Consider the following 6,516-nt stretch of genomic DNA (forward strand, 5'->3'; position numbering starts at 1 on the left):
TTGTAACATTGAAATGTCAGAAAAAAAAAACAATGAAACACCTAAATATCTATAATCGTTGAAGGATCTCTTTGTAGACATAACTTTTTTATTTATTAGTTGGATTATCTTCCTTGTCATATATGAGTAACTTCAATCCTTTTTCACTTGTCACACGAGAAACGAAAAATATATAACTGACAATGAGTGAAGACGGGCCTACGCAAGTATAATCCAACATTTGATAATTATTATCATTGACTTTTGTTAATAGCCATAACAAAATAAACAACTATGGAGAATTGTCTCCGCTAAAAACGGAATGAGATTCTTTAATTAGACGGAGTTAACTTCCTGCAAGGTATATAAGTAGTCTAATTGAAGAATCTATCATATATGATTCAGGCTTCAATGGCGTGTCTTCCAATCCTAACCATATGTAATCTAGTACCATTGCATAGTCCTTTGGTTTGCTCGATATTACGAAGTCGCATGACTGGAACACCTATTTTTAGTGTAAGTTTATGGTTGGAAATTCTAGATGCCTTAAAACCATTCAACACAACTGAAGAGTAGATTGATTCCTCAAAAAAATCTGGTAACTCTATCTCACATAAAGAATTTGAACTCATATATGTTTTCCCTTCATCTTTCATCAATCCTAAAATGTAGTCATTGGTGGCATCGTCATTTGTAGGTACCAAAATAGCTTTATCCTGAAAATATGATGGATCATTAAGATGGTTTTCAAATGATGGATAAATGGTGAATACAATTGAATGAATATGGTCACCTGTAGAGCGAACAACAACGTCTTCTGGAAATTCAACTTTAGCTTCACCATCATTAGGGCCACAAAAAAAAAATATTATAGATTATTGGGGTGTTAGATAGCGTAATAACTTGCCAACAAAAAAAATACCAACACCTTGTAGACATCACCTGTACAACATTTAATAAAAATACAAAAAACGTTATAAAAAATAAACTATACTTATGATATATCTTCTAAGGTACATATGATTATTGAAATTAATGCCAACAGAAATCTTTAATATTTAAGTGACTCTAAATACAACTACCCTCCAGTTTTAGGGCCCTTGACTTTAACCCACTCCCAAGCAGAAACGGTCCCTCAAATACTCTAAAAAACCTGAAAGATAAAAATATACACACAAAAAGATGAAAATGGTAAAATGAACTTTCAAATATAACAACAGTATTTTATAGACAATACTACAAACAAGCTAGAAACATGCAAATAGAGATGAAAGAACATCATAATTAGATTAACACCATACACTCATTTAGTCTTATCTTTCTTCTTCCCTTATAGGAGTTTATAAAACATTTTCTATTGTATGATGGATTTCTGAATTACTTTTTTGAGATATGTGAGGTTGCAAAGAATGGAACAACAAAGAAATGGAATGGATAGGTAATCGTAAAAGCAAGATAATAGAATAAGTAATTCCATTCCAGAAAACATGTTTGTGAGGCATGAAATGGAACATAATGAAAATTTCATACGATTTTTATGTTATATATTGTAATTTAAATTATAAAGATAATCCTTCACATATCTTTATTTAGTTATTATTATGTAATTAAAAATGATTTATATTGCAAGTTTTATACTAATATCTTCTCTTATTGCTGAGAAAACCTTGATACTCACAATGTTCCCAACCCTATTTTCAAGAGTGTATGGTGTACCCATTTATCCTTGAGAAAGTAAACTCAATAACAAGATTCAAACCAGTTAAACGAAAGAATAAGGTTGTGAAAGGTTCTTACTATGCTTCTCGGCATGCCCATACAATGCAAGTTAACAAAAAAAACATGCTAATTAACCAAAATTAATCAATCCAAAACATTTTCCAATAAGATTTATCGATGTAATCTATTTACATGGTATACTAAAACTTTATCTTTTCTTTGCTATTGAGTATAAAAGATGTTTTTTTTATAATATTAAAAAATGATAGATGAATAACTTATTTCTGAGAGCCCAATTTGTATCTTTAAAAGATGTTTTTTAAATAAATCAAAACACATATCACCATTGGGTTTTGCTGAGTTGTAGAATATGTGGATCACTCACAGGTATAAGGGTTTAAATTACATCTCCAAATCCAGGAAGGGATCGAATGGGTAAAACATTATAGATACTGACTCGAGTATATCTTCCATTCATGACTTGGTAAGCCACAACAAAATCATTGACTAAATGCATATACAAAAATGTAAAAAGAAAAAAGAAAATCGTCATATACAAATTCACTACCTAGTGGACATATCATCCAAATCGAAACAATGGATGAGAGGCAGCGGTGCTGCTGTGTCCATCCTTTTGCTCTCCAGATATCTATAACTTAAAAAATCAAAATCAACAATACAAATCATAAGAACAAAAATAGAAGCAGATTCAGAAAATGTAACCATTATTGATTTAAACTTAAATCGATTTGGAACTTCATAGTTCAAAACAAAATAAAAGAAACATAATCTAAAACGTACCCAAAATCGATCTAAACTACGATCAAATTAAAGTAGAATCCAAATAAATTTATCTCTATATCATTCCTCCTTCATTCATGATGATCGAACACAAGACTGATCTACACAGATCGAAACCCACATATATATTATTTCTTCTTTCCCCTATTTTCTTTCCCACTACAAAACTTAGGTTAGATAAATTATGTAAAGAAAAAAGGGAGAGAGGGTAGGGGTACTGGTGATGAGGGATGGGGCAAGACATTTTTTCATTTTATTTTTGGTGAGATTTAATTGTAATTAAAAAAATTATTAATTTAATTCATTTTATTTTTGGTGAGATTTAATTGTTATTAATAGAATTCATAATTTAATTCATTTTATTTTTGGTGAGATTTTTAATTGTCATTAATAGACTTCCTAATTTAAAACGTAGTATATGTTTTATAAAATTTGTGGACAAAAATAAAGGGGTTGACAAAGATGATGTCAGCAAATAATCCGATGGTGGAAAATATAAGATTGAAATGCAATCAACGGCCCTGATTTCTTCAATTTAGAATTAAAGGTTCTCTTTTAATAATATTTAGAGATGAGAAAAATGAAACTGACCACGTTAAGAGCAAAATGAATAAAACAAAAAACGGATTAATGAATTAGAACATATGCATTTGAAAAAAATATAATGAGCCTAAAACCAATACTTGGAACAAAATAAATAAAAACTACAAAATGATTAACGAGTTAGAAGATATTCTTGAAAAATGAAAAACGACCACGAGTTAGAAGATATTCAATCTGTTGAAAAATGAAAAACGACCACAGTGGGAGTCGAACCCACGACCTTTTGATCCGAAGTCAAACGCGCTAATCCACTGCGCTATGCGGTCTGTTGTTGAAATTCTATACTTGTTTAATTATAAATTATATTATTAGAAACGCAAATGTAATTATGTGCGTAGGATTAAAAGAAAATGAAGATCCTAAATTTAAACAATTACAATTATGAAACATAAACTAGAAATTGATTTACAGTATCCCAAATTTAAAAAGAGTATTTATCAAATTAAAAACGATATTTTTGATTGAAATTGATGTTTCATCATTATTTTTCCCAAGAAAAAGCAAGTGTGAATACTTTTGCAAACAATATACATGAAACGTTAAATTATTATTTATTATTTATGAATGAACATTATTATATTTTCTCCAGAAAAAAACTTAACACGTTAATTAATAAAATTTAATTATTTTCTTATATATATATATATATATATATATATATATATATATATATATATATATATATATATATATATATATATATATATATACACAGAGAGAAGTGTTCAAATAAGAACAAATATATGTTTTGAAAACTTGAGAACAAATCTTAGCCATTAATCCTTTAAAGAAAAGGCGTGTTCTATTTTTTATTAGTTAGGGGTATTTTTGTCAATTGTGTTTTTATATACGAAATCATATAGGCCTTTAATATATTTTCTTCTCTGTCATCGGATTTTCTCCTCTATCATCCTACTTTTAAGATTTTAGTTGATTGCTTCCGATTTTAACTGATCTACACCTAAAATCGGAACTCGCTTTAGATATTATTCGTCGATTCATATAAAGGTAAGTAAATAATCAATCGATTGCTCAATTTCTCAATTTTCTCTTTTTTTTGTTCGTCGTTGATTTTGATTGTTATTTGCAATTTTCATTGATTTTGTTCAATCAATTGCTCAATTTATCTTTTTTTTTTGTTCGTCGTTTGTCAAATTTGTATTAAAATCGCAAGTTTTGAAATATTAAAACTAATCAGGTTCTAATTCCGAATAATTTGCTCTTCTGATTTTATGTTCTCTTAACTGTTTCTGCAATAATGTTGTGTGTTTTATTTGTTTTTGGTTGTTAATCACAGGTTTTTTGTTTGAATATGTCGTTTTCAAGTGATAATCATGGTAATGAATTCTATTGCTTTTAACATGAAGATGAAATGTCTGTTTTTGATTCGACATTTGAAGATTATGATGAAGACAATGAATATTCGAATCATCGGAATCAATGTTCAGGTAAATGTTGTATTAATTCTCTTTTAATCATTTGTGATTAGATAATAATTCATTATTTTATTTTATTTTTGTAATAGAAGTAAATATTCTTTTAATCACATGTGATTAATAAGTTCCTTTTGTTATTAATACATACATATTTTTAATATTTATATGTATTTGTTGATTTATACTCTGTTATTCACATGTGATTTTGTATGTGTTTATTTATACTCAGTGATTCAGATGTTATTCTCATGTGATTCGTCCATATATATATATATATATATATATATATATATATATATATATATATATATATATATTCATTTTGTTTATTCATATGTTATTCACATATGATTGTTTTGATATATTCACATGTCGATATTATCACATATGAATATAGATAAATATATCATTATTCATATGTGAATTATATATATATATATATATATATATATATATATATATATATATGTTAATACTTGTTTTATATGTTAATTTACATGCTTTGATGATCTTATTATTTATAACAGATAAGATTTCAACAAATGAATCAGGATCTAGCAGTATGATGAGTACAGTTGGAGTACAACATACTTATAAGTGTGATGTTCCACATAAGTTTAAACCTGAGGTTCCTGATCAGTTTAAACCTGATCTGAGAATGAGGTTCAAGTCTTTGCCTTCTGCAATTGAAATGTACAGAACTTATACAACTATGACAAGTTTTGATGTGTGATTGTATACATAGAGAAAAGTAGGTGACTATATTAAACACAAATATATAGTTTGCAATATGAATAGAAAGCCACTAGTAAAATCTCTGGATGATATGAATAAGCAAAATTCAAAGTACAAGGCTACAAGTTGTCAAGCAAAGATCATATTTCATCCTGTTAAAGGAACTACTGAATTCATGATTTACAAGTTTTTAGAATTTCATAATCATGAGTTTGTGGATCCTTTACATTTAAGGATATCGAGGAAACTTTCTTATTCAGACAAAGAGTTTATAATTCGTGCGTCTACAGTATAAATAGGTGCAACAAAGGCTTACAAGTTGAAGGAAAGTTTGAAAGGTGGTTTTGAACATGTGAAGGGCAAGGTTACTGATTATAAAAATTTCAAAAGAGATGTGGGCGACACCATTAGTTATAGAGATGCTCAACTTATAGTTAATAAGATGATTGAACGCATAGATAACTATCCGGATTATTCTTTTTACTACAAATGTGATGAAAATAAAATTCTGAAATCTATGTTTTGGGCAGACGAGACGGACAAGGCATATTATAATGATTTTGGAGATGTGATTTCATTTTATGTTACATTTCACACTAATAAATAAGTTATCTTATCTAATTCAACTTTTAATATATTCACATATGAATATAAGTATGATATAAAGTTATAGTCATGTATGAATAAATATATGAATAGAATAATGATATTATTCAATATATTATTTTATTCACATGTGAATAAAATAATTATTCATTTCTATATATATGTTTATTCACATATGAATATAGATAATATTCTTTTATTCATTTGTGATTTATTATATATGTATGGATTAGTCAATATATTATTTTATTCACATGTGGATAAAATAATTATATATATATATATATATATATATAAATATATATATATTCACATAAGAATATAGATAGTATTCTTTTATTCATTTGTGATTTATTATATATGTATGGATTGGTTTTCATTTCGTTTACTGCCATTGATCATCAGAAACAATCTGTTACTGTTGGAGTTGGCTGGTGAAGCACTGAAAGTATTGAATCATATAATTGGTTACTCGAATGTTTTCTGAAAGCTCATGTGAAACAACCAATGTTAGTTATAACTGATCAAGATGCAACAGTAAAACAAGTTGTTAAACATGCAGCAAGTGTTTACACAAGTGACATATTTTTTGATGTTTAGAATCAGTTTTACAAAGCGTCTTGGTTTTGTGATGACA

General features: G+C 27.5%; 1 non-coding gene across 1 annotated transcript; it reads right to left on the reverse strand.

Moving 5' to 3' along the window:
- Window positions 1–3,294: 3,294 nt before the first annotated feature.
- Window positions 3,295–3,368, reverse strand: TRNAR-UCG (transfer RNA arginine (anticodon UCG)). Its single transcript has one exon. It is a non-coding gene; the product is annotated as a tRNA-Arg (tRNA).
- Between the last annotated feature and the right edge of the window lie 3,148 nt (window positions 3,369–6,516).

Source organism: Lactuca virosa, chromosome 5 (assembly GCF_052849685.1).
Source record: "Lactuca virosa cultivar CGN04683 chromosome 5, Lactuca_virosa_CGN04683_v6, whole genome shotgun sequence".
Classification (NCBI taxonomy): Eukaryota; Viridiplantae; Streptophyta; class Magnoliopsida; order Asterales; family Asteraceae; genus Lactuca; species Lactuca virosa.